The sequence below is a fragment of the Phodopus roborovskii genome, unplaced genomic scaffold, assembly GCF_943737965.1.
Source record: "Phodopus roborovskii unplaced genomic scaffold, PHOROB, whole genome shotgun sequence".
In the NCBI taxonomy this organism is placed as follows: domain Eukaryota; kingdom Metazoa; phylum Chordata; class Mammalia; order Rodentia; family Cricetidae; genus Phodopus; species Phodopus roborovskii.
The window spans coordinates 32,052,187-32,066,726 of NW_026125295.1; positions in this window are offsets into that span (position 1 = coordinate 32,052,187).

Consider the following 14,540-nt stretch of genomic DNA (forward strand, 5'->3'; position numbering starts at 1 on the left):
TATAGTTCTGAAAACAGCCTGGTATTGGCATAAAAATAGACAGGTAGACCAATGGAATCGAATTGAAAATCCTGATATTAATCCACGCACCTATGAACACCTGATTTTCGACAAAACAGCTAAAATTATACAATGGGGCAAAGACAGCATCTTCAACAAATGGTGCTGGCACAATTGGATGAGGGTGTGTAGAAGACTGCAGATAGACCCATGTCTGTCGCCATGCACAAAACTCAAGTCCAAATGGATCAAAGACCTCAACATCAATCCAGCCACATTGAACCTATTAGAAGAGAAAGTAGGAGGTACCCTTGAACAAATTGGTATAGGAGACCGCTTCTTGAACATAACTCCAGGGGCACAGACACTGAAAGAAACAATTAATAAATGGGACCTCTTCAAACTTAGAAGCTTCTGTAAGGCAAAGGACACAGTTGACAAGACCAAACGGCAGCCCACTGACTGGGAAAAGATTTTCACTAATCCTATATCCGACAAAGGGCTGATCTCCAAAATATACAAAGAACTCAAGAAACTAGTCAACAAAACACCAAATAACCCTATTAAAAAATGGGGTACAGAACTGAAGAAAGAATTCTCAATGGAGGAAATCAAAAAGGCTGAAAGACACTTAAGAAAATGCTCCACATCCTTAGCTATCAGGGAAATGCAAATCAAAACAACTTTGAGATACCATCTTACCCCTGCCAGAATGGCTAAAATTAGAAACACCAGTGATGACTTATGTTGGAGAGGATGTGGAGAAAGTGGAACACTCCTCCACTGCTGGTGGGAGTGCAAACTCATACAGCCACTTTGGAGATCAGTATGGCGGTTCCTCAGGAAAATGGGAATTAGTTTACCACAGGACCCGGCAATCCCCCTCTTAGGCATATACCCAAAGGATTCACATCAATGCAACAAAGACATCTGTTCAACTATGTTCATAGCAGCACTATTTGTAATAGCAAGAACCTGGAAGCAACCTAGATGCCCTTCAATTGAAGAATGGTTAATGAAGATGTGGCACATCTACACAATGGAATACTACTCTGCAGAAAAAAATAATGGTATCTTGAAATTCGCAGGCAAGTGGATGGCACTTGAAGAAACCATCCTGAATGAGGTAACCCAGTCACAAAAAGAGGAACACAGTATGTACTCACTCATATATGGATTTTAGACCTAGATCAAATGATCACCAGCCTATAATTCACATCACCAGAGGAACTAGGATACAAGTTGTATTCTAAGAGATTCATATAAAGTCCCTCACAGAACTGGGAAGGGACAAGTCCCCCAGACCTCAGGTATAGTGGGGGAGGACAGCTAATGGAGAGAGAAGTAGGAGAAAATGAGAGGGAGGAGAGGAAGGCATGTGCGACCAGGAGGATTGAGCCTGGTTAGGAATGGAAAATAGGAAAGAGAGACAGAGACAGAGACAGAGAGAGAGAACATAAAAGAGGGAGCCAATATTGGTTTGAAGATAAAGTTGAACACAAAGAAAGGTCGAGGGAACTACAAGACTGCTCCCAACTAACAATCTCAGCTTCCGTGGAAAGGCTATCATAAATGCCCTTCCCCGGAGAGTGAGATCAACAACTAACTTCTCCATGGAGTCCTCAACTAATGCCTGTTGAAAACAGGAGCAAACACCCATACATAAACACTGAGTCAAACTAGAACCCAGAAGCAGATGGAGAGGACAAGACCATGCGGTAGAAGTACATAGAGACAGCTTACCTGAACAAGGAGGAGCTAAGGGCCACTAGACTGATAGCTGGGAAGCCAACAGGGGTCTGACTCGGACCCCCCTGAATATGGGTCTCAGCCAGAAGGTCTGAGCAGTCTAAGAGACCTCAGACAGTGGAGCCAGGATGTATCCCTGGTGCACAAAAGGACTTTGCAAACATATCCCCCATGGAGGGATAACTGCCTTATTCTAGAGATAGGAGAGAAGCCCTAGTCCCTACTTCACAGGACCTGTCAGATCTACATGACCCCAACTGGATGGCATTCCCCTACATATTGTATTGTGGTGGGGGGTTGGAAGGGGAGGGTGTTTAGAGTGCATGGGAGAGGGTAGAGAGGGCAAAAGGGAGGGAAGGAGAGAGGGAGGGCTTGGGGGGGAGGGAGGGAGGGAGGGAGAGGGAACTGGGATCGACATGTAAAATAATAAAAAAAAAAAAAAAAAAAAAAAAACGCTTTGACTCCAAAATTTAAGTTGAAGAACAAGTTACTGGAGAAAAGTATTTCTATTTTTGTTTCCACAGAAAATGAAAAGATGTGGATTCCTTCCAGACTAATGTGGTTTGATCACACCAGACCACCTGAAACAGAGTACAAGCTGATCCTACATTCCAAACAGCTGGACAAAATAGCCCTACAGACTACAGCTAGGATATCTGAATCTTCTTCGAATCCCCCAAGACAGCGCCCCTTACCAGCAGGAAGTAGTTTGGAAAGAACGACGCCCAAATTCCCAAATATTGTGTATAAATGTTTGTTTTCATTTAATTGGACTTTGTTATATAAAATTAAATAAAAAATACTCTATATGCATAAAAAAAAATAGTGGCTTTGAACTCTCTGACCTTAAGATAAAGCAGAGCCATTTCTATGGGCCCCAGCACATAAATGAGAGAGAGTCATAACTCAGGCCTTCATGTCTACATTCTTTGATTCTGCAACCTCCAATGTCAGCAGCCATTTCTAAGCCAGCTCAAATTCTGCTAAAGTCAGGACACTATCAGTCCTGTGACAGCGCCAAGCATTTGGCTCTTTTTTTATTATACCACCCACTTCAGTTGCTTTCCACCAAAGAGCTAATGAAGGGACAAGACTCTCACCAAGCTCCCTGCTTTAGCAGCCATACAGGCTGCAGAAAAGACCCAGCATGATGTAGACCTCCTTCTGACCTTGCCAGTCTTGCCCCAGTCACTAGGAGGTCAGATACCCTCCATGTGGCAAGGGACCAATTAGAAGTTAGTGGTCAGGCTCTGGATGGGGTTTACCATAACAGTGGTATACAGAGCATAGCAACCTCCCTGGGAGGGCCTACAGGTCATAGCAACCAGTTGACCAACCCAGGACAGATTATCCAAGCCTGGAAGTGCATCAATTCTGAGACTGTTGCATACCCCTAGACACTCCCCTTGCTCTATCCAATAAATTCTCTGCCTCATGGCTCCTTCAGATCCATCTCACTCCCATCCACCATGCCAGAGGGATGGAAGTCCTGAGTTGATACAGTTAACTCATTAAATAATGAAAGACTCTTTGCTTTTGCATCAGAATGGATCTCCTGGTGATTTGGGGGTTAAGAATTTGGGCATAACACTAATATCTATTTCTTTAAGTTCTCAGTGCCTTCATCCGTCTACTACCTGCATATATGACAGGGATACTCACACAAGTAAAATCTTTTATAATGCTATCTGGGAAATATGTAAGATGCTGTAATAGAGGATGTGAACATATGGATGGATGGATGGATGGTCGGATGGATGGATGGATGGATGGATGGATGGTCAGATGGTCTTGAAGATCTTTGTTCTGCAGAGTTCCCTCAGACAGTCAGGGCTATTCTGTCTTGGGGAAAGGTTTAAAAAATATTTCTTCCCTGGAGGCATTACTCTATCTTATTAGAAGTAATAGGAAGTTGTTTTATGGTAACATGGGTTTGGCGATCTTGTTTGTACAAATAAGTGTGTCTGAAGTTCAGAGGATGGAGCTTACTACTAGCTAACCATAAAGGTCCGGAGGTCTATACAGACAGACAGGAAGTGAGATGGCTGGGCAGAAAAACATCTATGGGTAGGAGGAAAGAGGAACTTGCTCTCTTTTCTGCTGGGTAAAAGTGCCTTTGGCTTGCTCCTTCTCTCTGATTTGTCAGCATTTCCCTCTATATCTGACTCCATGCTTTTATTATTAACACTGATTAGAACTTGTGTTATACATGGGCACTCTTTCCAATGTAGATGTATATATGAATAAGCCTCACTATTTCACTCAAGTCTCCTTCTAGTCAACATGGATATGCATCAGGATTTGATTTGGCTATTGTATTCATCTCTTTTACCATCCCCCAGCTTCAGATATCCTGCACCCAAAAGGATGGTTTCCTAACCACTTGTAATGGAACAATATCTCAGCTGTCCAACTTTAGACTCCAATGTGGTTTGGGCCCTAAATGTGGGGAGAAAAATGTTTCTTCCAAGCTGTTCCTTCTTTGGAATTTTCTCAACCTAAAAGTTTCACTTTTGAATCAATTTTTTAACCTTTTTATAGTTACTTCTCCATCAAATTTTAATAATCCCTTATATTAAAACTCTCTTATTTATTACACTATAGTCTCTATTTCCTGAATGGACTCAGACTGATAAAAGGTACTTGATGAAAGAAACTAGAATATAAGATTAAATAAGGAAGTATTTTTTTGGCTTGTGGACTCTTATTACGTTATATTGAACACCCTGGCAAGCCTCCCCCAGGGATATAGTAAACTGCTAGAGTGGCTGTTGTAAGCTTGAGTGAAGCTTCAGAGGATGCCAAGAAAAGCACAAATGGTTGGGTTGCCCTGGCTATTGGTCAAGTGGAATGTGAGATACTCAGATGGATACACTGTGATGCCAAGAGAGTGTTTTCTGTAGATATCCTGGAGACTAGAGCAATATCTGAAGTCATTAAGAGCACATTTGTGACAGGGGCATGAGCCATACTAAGAATTTCATAGAGACTCTTCTCTGATGGCTGAAGCTGACTAAAGTAAAGGTAATCTTTAAGCCAATCACTCATACTAATGCCTGACTTAAGCCTCAAAGTAACAGGGACTAGGCAGCCACACTTAACTATCAGAAGCCAGGATTCTACAATAACTTTAATAACTTGCCAGGTTGCAAGGATATCAAAGGACCTTCACTCATAAGAAGTTGTAAAGACAGATAAGAGAACATGACCTAGGTGTCCAGTAGACCAATCCCCCACACATACACACATACAATCATAGACGATTGTCAAGGTTATTAGTTACTCTCCACAACCAAATTGGGGCTGGGGGTGGGGAGGAAACTATAGCTGAAGACACCACTTAATAAATATCGTCAAACATGGAGAAATTGACCTTGTGTCCAACTAGAAGATTCATCTGACCCTACTGACTAGTGTTCATGATGCTGGAAGGCACTCTGCTAAATGAACATAGTAATAAGATGACTCCTAATGACATATTGCTATATCCATAGATCAGTGAACCATTCAACCCTCATCAGAGAATATCCTTTTTCCAGTGGATGGGAATTAACACAGAGACCCACATCTGTACAATGTACAGAGAGTGAACACTCAGGAGCACTCAGTTCTAAATGAGATGTCTTTACCAAACCCCTTGCTGGGGAATTTATGTGAAAGAGAAGGTAGAAAGATTGTAAAAGCCAAAAGTAGTAAATTACTTCAAGTAAACAATGCTTTCTAGACACAACAGCTCAGAGACTGTAACAACAAGCACAGAACTTGTACAGGTTCAAAGCAGACATACTCCCAGCACTGAGAAGGGTAAGTGGACACAAAGTCCCACTCCATCTAAGGAGCTTGATGGGGATGTCCTTCTGTATATATGTTTCTCTTATTGGTTGATGAATAAAACACTGTTTGGCCAATAGAGGCAGGAAGTAGGTGAAACTATGAGACAAGGAGAATTCTGGGAAAGGTAGGCAAAGAGAGAGAACTGGAGAGGACTTCATGTAGTTGTCAATGGAGTAATAGGTCTGGGCATTCTCCGGTAAGCCAAGACTGCGTGGAAATACATAGATTTATAGAAATGTGTTAATAATTAAGACAGAGCTATCCAATAAGAAGCCCTAGCCACTGGCCAACAGTTTTATAATTAATATAGAGTCTATGTGTTTAATTGGGGCTGAGAAGGACAGTGGGACCTAGTGGGACAAGAAACTGCAGTTACAGGAGCTATTTGCAACTGATGCATGTTGAGAAAGGCAAAACCAGAAGGAGTATCATTGGGTAGATCTACCACACTCCAGGGAAAACCATATGCCAAGGAGTAATCAGCCAACACGAAACAGACTTCATGGGGTTTTTGTTGTTGTTGTTGTTGTTTTGTTTTTTGTTTGTTTGTTTTTTGGGGGTTTTCATGGAATTTTTCTTCATTTTGTTCTGTTTGGTATTTTTTGACTTATTAGTTTATCTTTTGTTTCCTTCAGTTCTCTTTTTTATTGTTGTTGTTTTTGGGGGGTTCTTTGTTGGAAAGAGAAAGAAAGAACAAAAATGTGGGAGGAGAGTAAGAATATGATCAAAACATTATGTGAAAAAAAATTTAAAAAAATTTGTGTTTAAAGAAAAGAGATTACTTCCCAAGGGGGAAAATAATAGACCTGACGGTAGCCAACAAGGTGATGTCTACAAATAGAGAAAAGGCAATAATAAAAGAACAAGAGGGATAAAATCAGCCTCATAAATTAAGGCTTATAAATCTTTGCTTTGGGAGTTGAGCCAATTTTCAGATGCAAGCCTCTTTGACTCATAGAAGTAGTAACATCTAGTACATCTAGTATGTACAATAATGATTTTCCCTGTTCTTATCCAGTAGAACCTGTTGGCCATATGCTTGGGTCACAGGATACTCCATTAAAGACATATTAAGGGCTACGGGACATGGGTTCTAATGGGTTCTAAGGTGACATTCATTGCCAGAAGACCAAAGCATCATCACTACCCCTGTTAGAATGGGGACTTCTAGACACTGAGTTCTAATGGGGTTCTAATGAAAGGCTTGGTCAGAAGGCTCATAGACCAAGTGGTCATTTCCTTCATTTTCTAGTCTTAATGGAGTCATGCTGGCATTGTGTGCCCATTAGGGCCTAGGACTGTGGAGTGAGAATTATTACAGCAGATATCTAAATGGAAACCTGTAGCAGCACCTTTGTCTCAGAGTCTGAGACAAGAAGTTAAAATCAACATCAATAAACCATGAGGAAGGGAAGAGATTATGACCACCATTGGAAAATGCAGGGGTAGTGATACCAGATACATTTTGTTTAATTCTTCAGTCTGCTCCCTGTAGGAACCAGGTATTTCCAAGCCATAAGCCCCTTTATCTGGAATCAGAGAACTTACATTCTTGTCATGATTATTGAAATCTCTAGTTTCACCTTTTGTGTCATCATTTATTATTAAATTACAGATACTGGCAAATCATACTTAATTAGGACTATTTTTAAAGAGCTCTTGAGGAGGAACAATAAAGCTCTTGGTTTTAGACAGGAAAATACCTTCTAGATATGGTCTATAGTACAGTTCTCAGGACTGTGCTCTGTCAGTGATAAAACTCCATGGTATCCTCACAAATGATACATCATTGACTGATACTTTATTTCTCAAGTCCTTCCCTATGTGTGATTTTTCTGTATGTCTCCCAGATGCATTACAGCTTCTATTTAAAGACTCAAGGATCACTTTTTTCTATGGAGCCTCCATGAAACTCCATGCACACACCAGGCTGATTCAGTCATGCTTGCTCAGTGACCCCTGAACATCCTTTGTAGGTCAGTAGTTTGCAATCATAGGCCCACTTTCTTGTATGGTTGCAGTTTAACACAGCTGTCTTCCCACTGGACTGTAAGTTCCTTGAAGACAGTATCACATTTGTGCGGGTCTCAGTGGTTTAATACAGAACCCTATAAGTGGTGAGCAGTCCATAAATGATGAAATGATAAATTTAAATATACTGTTTTGCTGTTGTGTGTACCCGTTCTTTATGGATGATTTCTTCTAGAGCACATTAGATTGTTTAAAGAATGTGTGTGTAGGCAATCCTACAATTTTGTCCTTTTGAACTAGAACAATGCCTGCCCCAGACCACCCAGCAAGGATCAGTCCCCATGGACATTATCCTGTATCCCAGCCTGAAACACTGGTCTTCAGTTCCTTGCAGGTGGGGTTCTCAGTATACACCGTTGCCACAAATGCATAATCAGAGAGACAGAAGAGTTCTCAACAGTGGAGTTCCTGGCTGCCTTACAAAACAGGGGGTGGCAGTGTCTGAGAATTTGAGTTCTGTTGGAGCCCACTTTTGTCTCCCTTACTATAGAGGTGCTTGATCTGATGAGAATTCCCTGAGCTAACACAACTCTTCAGGACAGATTGCCAGATTCCCCAGAACTGAGTCTCCCACATGTCCAGACAGACATGGTCAGCCATAGTCTAATCTGACAAGAAGCTATCTTAGGTCAGCCCTTGTTTTATTCTTCAAGCCATGCACTCACCATGTATAAGAAGCTGCTACCATCACAGCTGCAAACGGGCTATGAGAACACAAGTTAAAGCAAGCCAAGCACAACAGCACAGCTGACATAAGAGATTGAACCTTCAAACATCTGTGCACAGCAGCTGATAGATGCTGGTTTCCACCGCCTGGTTCATTTTTCCCATGTCTGATGCATAAAATTATAAATAAATCCAGATAAAAGATACCTTTACCAGAGCAAAAGAGAGTAAATGACACATTAATACCAAGTAACTCCAGCATCCCTTAAATAGATTGTTTCTCACCTTTCAGTATGAGAAAAGGACTTGGAAGTATTACCAACTTTTGAAATGTCCTTATGGATTCTTATTCTTCCCATTTAGTAAAATCTCAGTCTCAGACAAGCATCTTGTCATCAAGTCTCTGTTTTATTATAAGCAAAACTAGATAATCTGTTTAATTATAGTGTTTTGGTCTCTTCTAACATCTCATGCTCTCCTCATTATGATATGCTACCTGATACACCAGACCAAAGGAGAAAAAAAAGACAAGAAAACAAATTAACTATGACATAACCTAAACTTTGCAATTACTAATAAATTTTAACTCAGGTGTTTAGGCAATCAGTACATGTATAATACTTAAAAAACTGTTTAAAGCAATGTCTGTCCTGGAGCCCAATGGAGCATAGACACTATTTCAAATCAATAACATGTATTTATGTTCAATTGGGTCAAAGGCAGATGCTTGTGTCTCAGTGCTTGTTTGTAAACACACACACACACACACACACACACACACACACAACATGCTTTTTGATGTACAAATAAGCGTACTGAGCCAATTCCACATGCCTGTGTCCTTCAGGGCCCTCTGCCTGCAATGAAGTTGATCTCAGATTGAATTTTAACTCTTGCTACTTAGTAGCTATTTCCTTCAGCTTCTTATCAACAGACTGGGCTCATACATATCTCTGTGAGATCAAGCATGATAGCATGCTCCTTCATGCACATCTCAAAAATAATCATCAGGTTGTTACTTGTGTCCCCAGCACTGTGAATACAACAACGGATGAGAAAATACCTGTTCTTCAGGATTCATAGCAGAGAGCCTACCACATAGATTTTTCTCTTTGTATATAACGGTAGAATTAGAATTCCTGTGGTCAGAAGAATGGTTTAACTGCCTGTATTCAAAAGACAAGCTGCCCTTGCATCCAGAATATCATGTCTATAGATTCTTTTCCAAAGCCTTCCATGATGTTTATTATTCCATTTTCTGATCATGGGTACCCTCAAAGGCAGGTCTGTGTCTCAGTTTCACATATCTCCAAGGATAACTTATACCAATCCACATTGAAAAGTTTACTCTGATGTCTGTTTTTATTGCTCCCTAGTATAAGGCATTTCTTAAAACATAATAATAGGAATAGTATTTGTTTCCAAATATCTCCCCAAATGGGATGGGACTGCATGATATATATATATATCATGCAGTACTTTATAGTACTTCTTCTTCTGCTTGGCTTCTGTTTTTCTCATTCCTCTCCAGAGTAAGTTATCAGACCTAATTTTGAAATATGAAAGCTATTATCCAAAATGCACCAATACTTCCAGGTGCAGTTTTATGGAACTGTACAACTACTTCTCAGAAATATAAAACAGTTGTTGAAAAATGTTTTAAAGTGCCAACAAGTTAGAGGTCTTCCGAGTTGAGTGGGGTCAGACTCTGGTGAGAAGAACCTCTAAGTCCATTTACCTTAGTTTTTACTCATGATGAGTCTCATATTAAGACTCTAGGTAGTCTATAGAAGAGAGGGAATTAGGGTAAATTTCATTTCTGTGAGTTAAAAGTCTTACTTTACTCCATGTAAGCAGTTGAAATATATTGCAATTATGTTGACTACATTTGGCCTTTCATTTTTGCTTAATATGCTACAAACCTTACAAACAACCTAGACTACCTCAAACTTATAGAGGACTTGGTAGAGAAAAGAGATCTTCAGACAACCTTGGTTTTATAAAACAACTGATATATCAGAGCTCCACACTGGAACATCGTGATCACACAAGTCTCTGTAGTTAGAATGAAGGTTTTGAGATGGATCAGAAGCAATAGAATGAACCAGTTCCAATTAGAGGCCCAGTGTAGGGCTTCCACACCATGGTTTGGTGCATTTGCACCGAGGACAGAAAAGACCTTGAGAAAGTTTGCTCAGAGAATTTCATCGTTGGTAGAAACAGTTTGCTGGTATCCTTTTATTTCTTTAGCAATAACTTATTGAATACCTAGAGTGTTCTGGGATTGTATGTCAGGCGTCAGTCCAAAAAAAGAGTATAAATTCAAACAAATCACTTCAGTGTACAGAGTGTTTACACTCTCCCAAATATTTTGCAAAGGCAATTTTATTTTCATTCTATTTAATTCTTTTGAAAACTTAAAAGCCTCCAAATCCCATTTTAATAAATACAGTCTCAGAAAGATAAAAGTAACTTACAGAGTTATGTATCAGTATGTAGCAGAACTAGAAATCAAACCTAGGTCAGTATTCTGTAAAACTCTAATATTTCCATTATGCTGACTTCTTTTTTTGGGGGGAAGGGATGTTGCTATTTGTTTTCTGACATGTTTTCTGGCTATTTACTTCAGGTTGTCCTGCCTCAGCCTCCCAATGCCTGAGATTATAGCTGTCTGCCTCACACCTGGCCAGTCTGCTTTTAATTTAATCCAGTAGTCAACAACTTGTCCTCATTGTTCAAAACCTAGCCTGTAACCAGCTTTTGTAAATAAAGTTTTATCAGAAGTCAACAATGTCCCTTTATTTATTCACTGTGGTCTCTCTTACAGTAATAGCATTCTTGTAAAGTTGCAACAGTCACCATGTGGTTTGTAAGACCAAAAGAATTTATTATCTGGCCTGCTAACAGATTAAGCTTATTAAGCTCTCATTGAAGACACAGTGTTTCCTCTTGAAAATATTAAACTAAAATGGAAGTCAGGAGAAAAATTAAAGCCTTCCTTTTCACACATTACATAAAACTCTAGACAAAGTTTATTGATTAAGACTTTATTATTGCTGAGCAGTGGTGGCACTCGCCTTTAGTCCCAGCACTGGGGAAGCAGAGGCAGGTGGATCTCTGTGAGTTTAAGACCAGCCTGGTCTACAAATCAAGTTCTAGGATAGCCAAGGCTACACAGAGAAACCCTGCCTCAACAAACAAACAAATAAATAAATAAATAAATAAATAAATAAATAAATAAATAAAATACATATATACATACTTACATACCAAAAAAATGCATGAACAAAAGAGAACCTAGAATGAAGGAAGGGTGAATGCGAGGCAGTGTATCCCAGGGCATGACAGAGTTACAGACATCTTTCTGAAGAAAACTACATCTGAAGGTCAGTCATGCAGGATCTGTACAAGGTAAAGGAGCTGGTGTGAGTTACCTTTTAAGTTTTAATTACCATGCCGAAGGAATCTATAAAACAAAAAATACCTCTGATCTGCAAGCCTCTTGCTCAAGGACAGATAGTTCCTGAAATGCTAGGGGCTTTTGCTTATGGGAGGTTAGTAACAAGCCACACATTTGTCACTCCCATAAACAAGTATGTTTGACCCATCTGCTCAGATGTGCTTGATCACATTGTAGGCAGGAGGTTCACAGGCAGGAAATGTGTCAGGATGTATGCTTGCCCTTGATTGGATGTAGACTGGAGGTACATCAGAATGTGTGTTTGCCCATGACTGGTCTTGATGGGAAATATTTAAACCACTGCAAAACTTGTTTCTGAGTCATCTTCTGGAAACCCAGAGATGGACTTGTCCAGAGCCCATCCATCTGACCAGTATTTAATTGCAACTTGCTTCAAATTTGGCTTCCCATTGTGTTGGTGGTCTTATTCTCCACCAGTGTGGTTAACTGTAGCTTAATCTGGAATAACTAAAAGACAACGTGTATGCTCAGAAAGAACTAGAAAACAATGGAATACATATCACAGGAAGGTAGATGGGGAACTATTTAGAGGGGAGAAGGGACCATCAGACCAGAGGAGAGAGAAATTAGAAACAAAGTATTTGTGTGGAAATTCTGTAATGAGGACTGTAGTGATAATCAGTAAAAGGCATTGCCTTGAGAGGGCAGGGAACCACTTGTTTAATCTCCAGAATGTTAGTTATTTAAAAAAAAACTGAATGTGGTGATCTATATCTGTAATCTTAATGGCCACCCAGGATAGCCAGGTCAGCAATCTGTGGGCCAATAAAAACATGATAATCAGCTCTGGAGAAATGCCAAGGTTGACCTCTGACCTCTATGTGCACAATTGTACACACGTACCTACATGTATACATGTGCACACAAAAGAAAATGCTTCAATAAGACCTACTTCTTGTGTGTTGACTTCAAAAATAAACTTTAAAAAAAAAGACAGAATGACCATTATACCCTAGAAGAAGCAGGGTTAGTCTGTGCTAGAAGACACATCAGAAGAGATGGTGGTGGCAGCAGCAGGGACTTTGGATCTGCAGAAAAGGGGTGAGCCACCACTGTAACTGCTGGGAAGCGAGTCAACAGCTGAGATCAAAGGCATATAAAATGTCAAGCATGCCAGGCATGGAGAAAATACTGCTCCTTGCACCTGCAACATCCAAGCTCATTCTTTTACTATAACCAATTCCACACGTGGAAAAAAAATCTCTTCACTTGCCTCACATCCCCCCACAACCCTCCCAGAATTCTTATTTAGACAGAATTATTGAGCCTTCATATTTGCCTTTCTGTTTTAGAGTTGTCCTATCAAGATCAGATTAAACATCTGAATTTTGGCCCAGTCAGTCCTTCAGTTTCAGGAAATGTTAAGTTTCCTTTAATCTGCCATAAAACAGCTTTGATTCGTAGCATGAATGAGGTTAAGAGCTATCTGATGATGTCAGAAGCAGAAATTCAAACAACAGTTCTTATAATTAGCATTACAACTATAATGTTCATGTATCGGTGGCCCAATCCTCTAATGTCTCATTTGTACCTAGGGAAATTACCCATAATTGATGGAAATTTTCATAACTGAAATGCCATAGCATACCTGACATTGTTACCAGAAGGTGCCTTTTTACCAATTGCTTTTTCTTATTTTCCACAGCTTTGTAACAAGCTGTAACTGATGAACTAGTGATATTGGCAGCATATTTGAAAACTTGTTGGAAATTGACTCCAAGCCTATTGTACAAGATTATTTTTAACTAGGCAAAGATGTGTTACATTTATTTATTCTGCCTTTGTTCAATTATGTAAAGATGTGGTGCATTTGCCTAAGGCACCTGATTGATCCAATAACAAGCTGAACAGCCAATAGTTAGGCAGGAGAGAGACAGGTGGGTATGGCAGGCAGAGAGAATAAGGAGGAGATCTAGGCTTGAGGAAGAAGAAGGAGATGGAGGAGAAGGAGAAGGGAAGGCAAAGAAGGAAGGAGGAACATATCTGGGGTCAGAAGCCAGGCAGCAGCTAGCCAGACATGGACACAGCAGAAAAGTAAGGTATGCAGAAAGAAAGGTAAAAAGCCCCGAGGCAAAACATAGATGAAGAAAAATGGGTTATCTTATAAGAGCTAGCAAGAAATGAGTCTAAGCTAAGGCCAAACACTCAAAACTAATAATAAGTCTCCATGCTATGATTGGAAGCTGCTTGGTGGCCCGAGGAAGCCTGTTACACAAGCCTAAGAAATCTGAATTAGAATCTGTGCTTTATTGAATTCTCCAGGTAATTCTTACAAACATTGACTGTCTCTTGTAAATCTCAGCATCTGAGGATCTTAGCACTAGGAAAAATATCCTGAGGCAAACCTATTTTCATGTAATCCCAACGAAACTAGAGAAACAGGAAACCCAGCAGAGGCAAATGTAAAGTAGAATGTAGTGGCAACTTACCACAAAATATTCAAGAAAACACAGATTGTAAAATTAGTCATGTAATGTATGTTGAGAGAACCAGGGAGTCATTGCATCTTGGAACAGGCCATCATTGACAGGGTCATAGGAAAGAAAGTGAGGCATGTATTTGCTCAATCATTTCCTATTTTGCCTGATGAAAGATAAACCCAAAGTGTTAACTGCCGGCACTCCTGGATGTATTACCCATCTCTTCCATAAAACCACATGAGAAGCCATAAGGGCATTGCTGATTACAGCATCAAATATTTCACTTGAAACTATAATCCAATCATATATCTTACAGCTAAGCTTTTATCAGTGTCTTCTATAGTGTTGCCAGATATAAT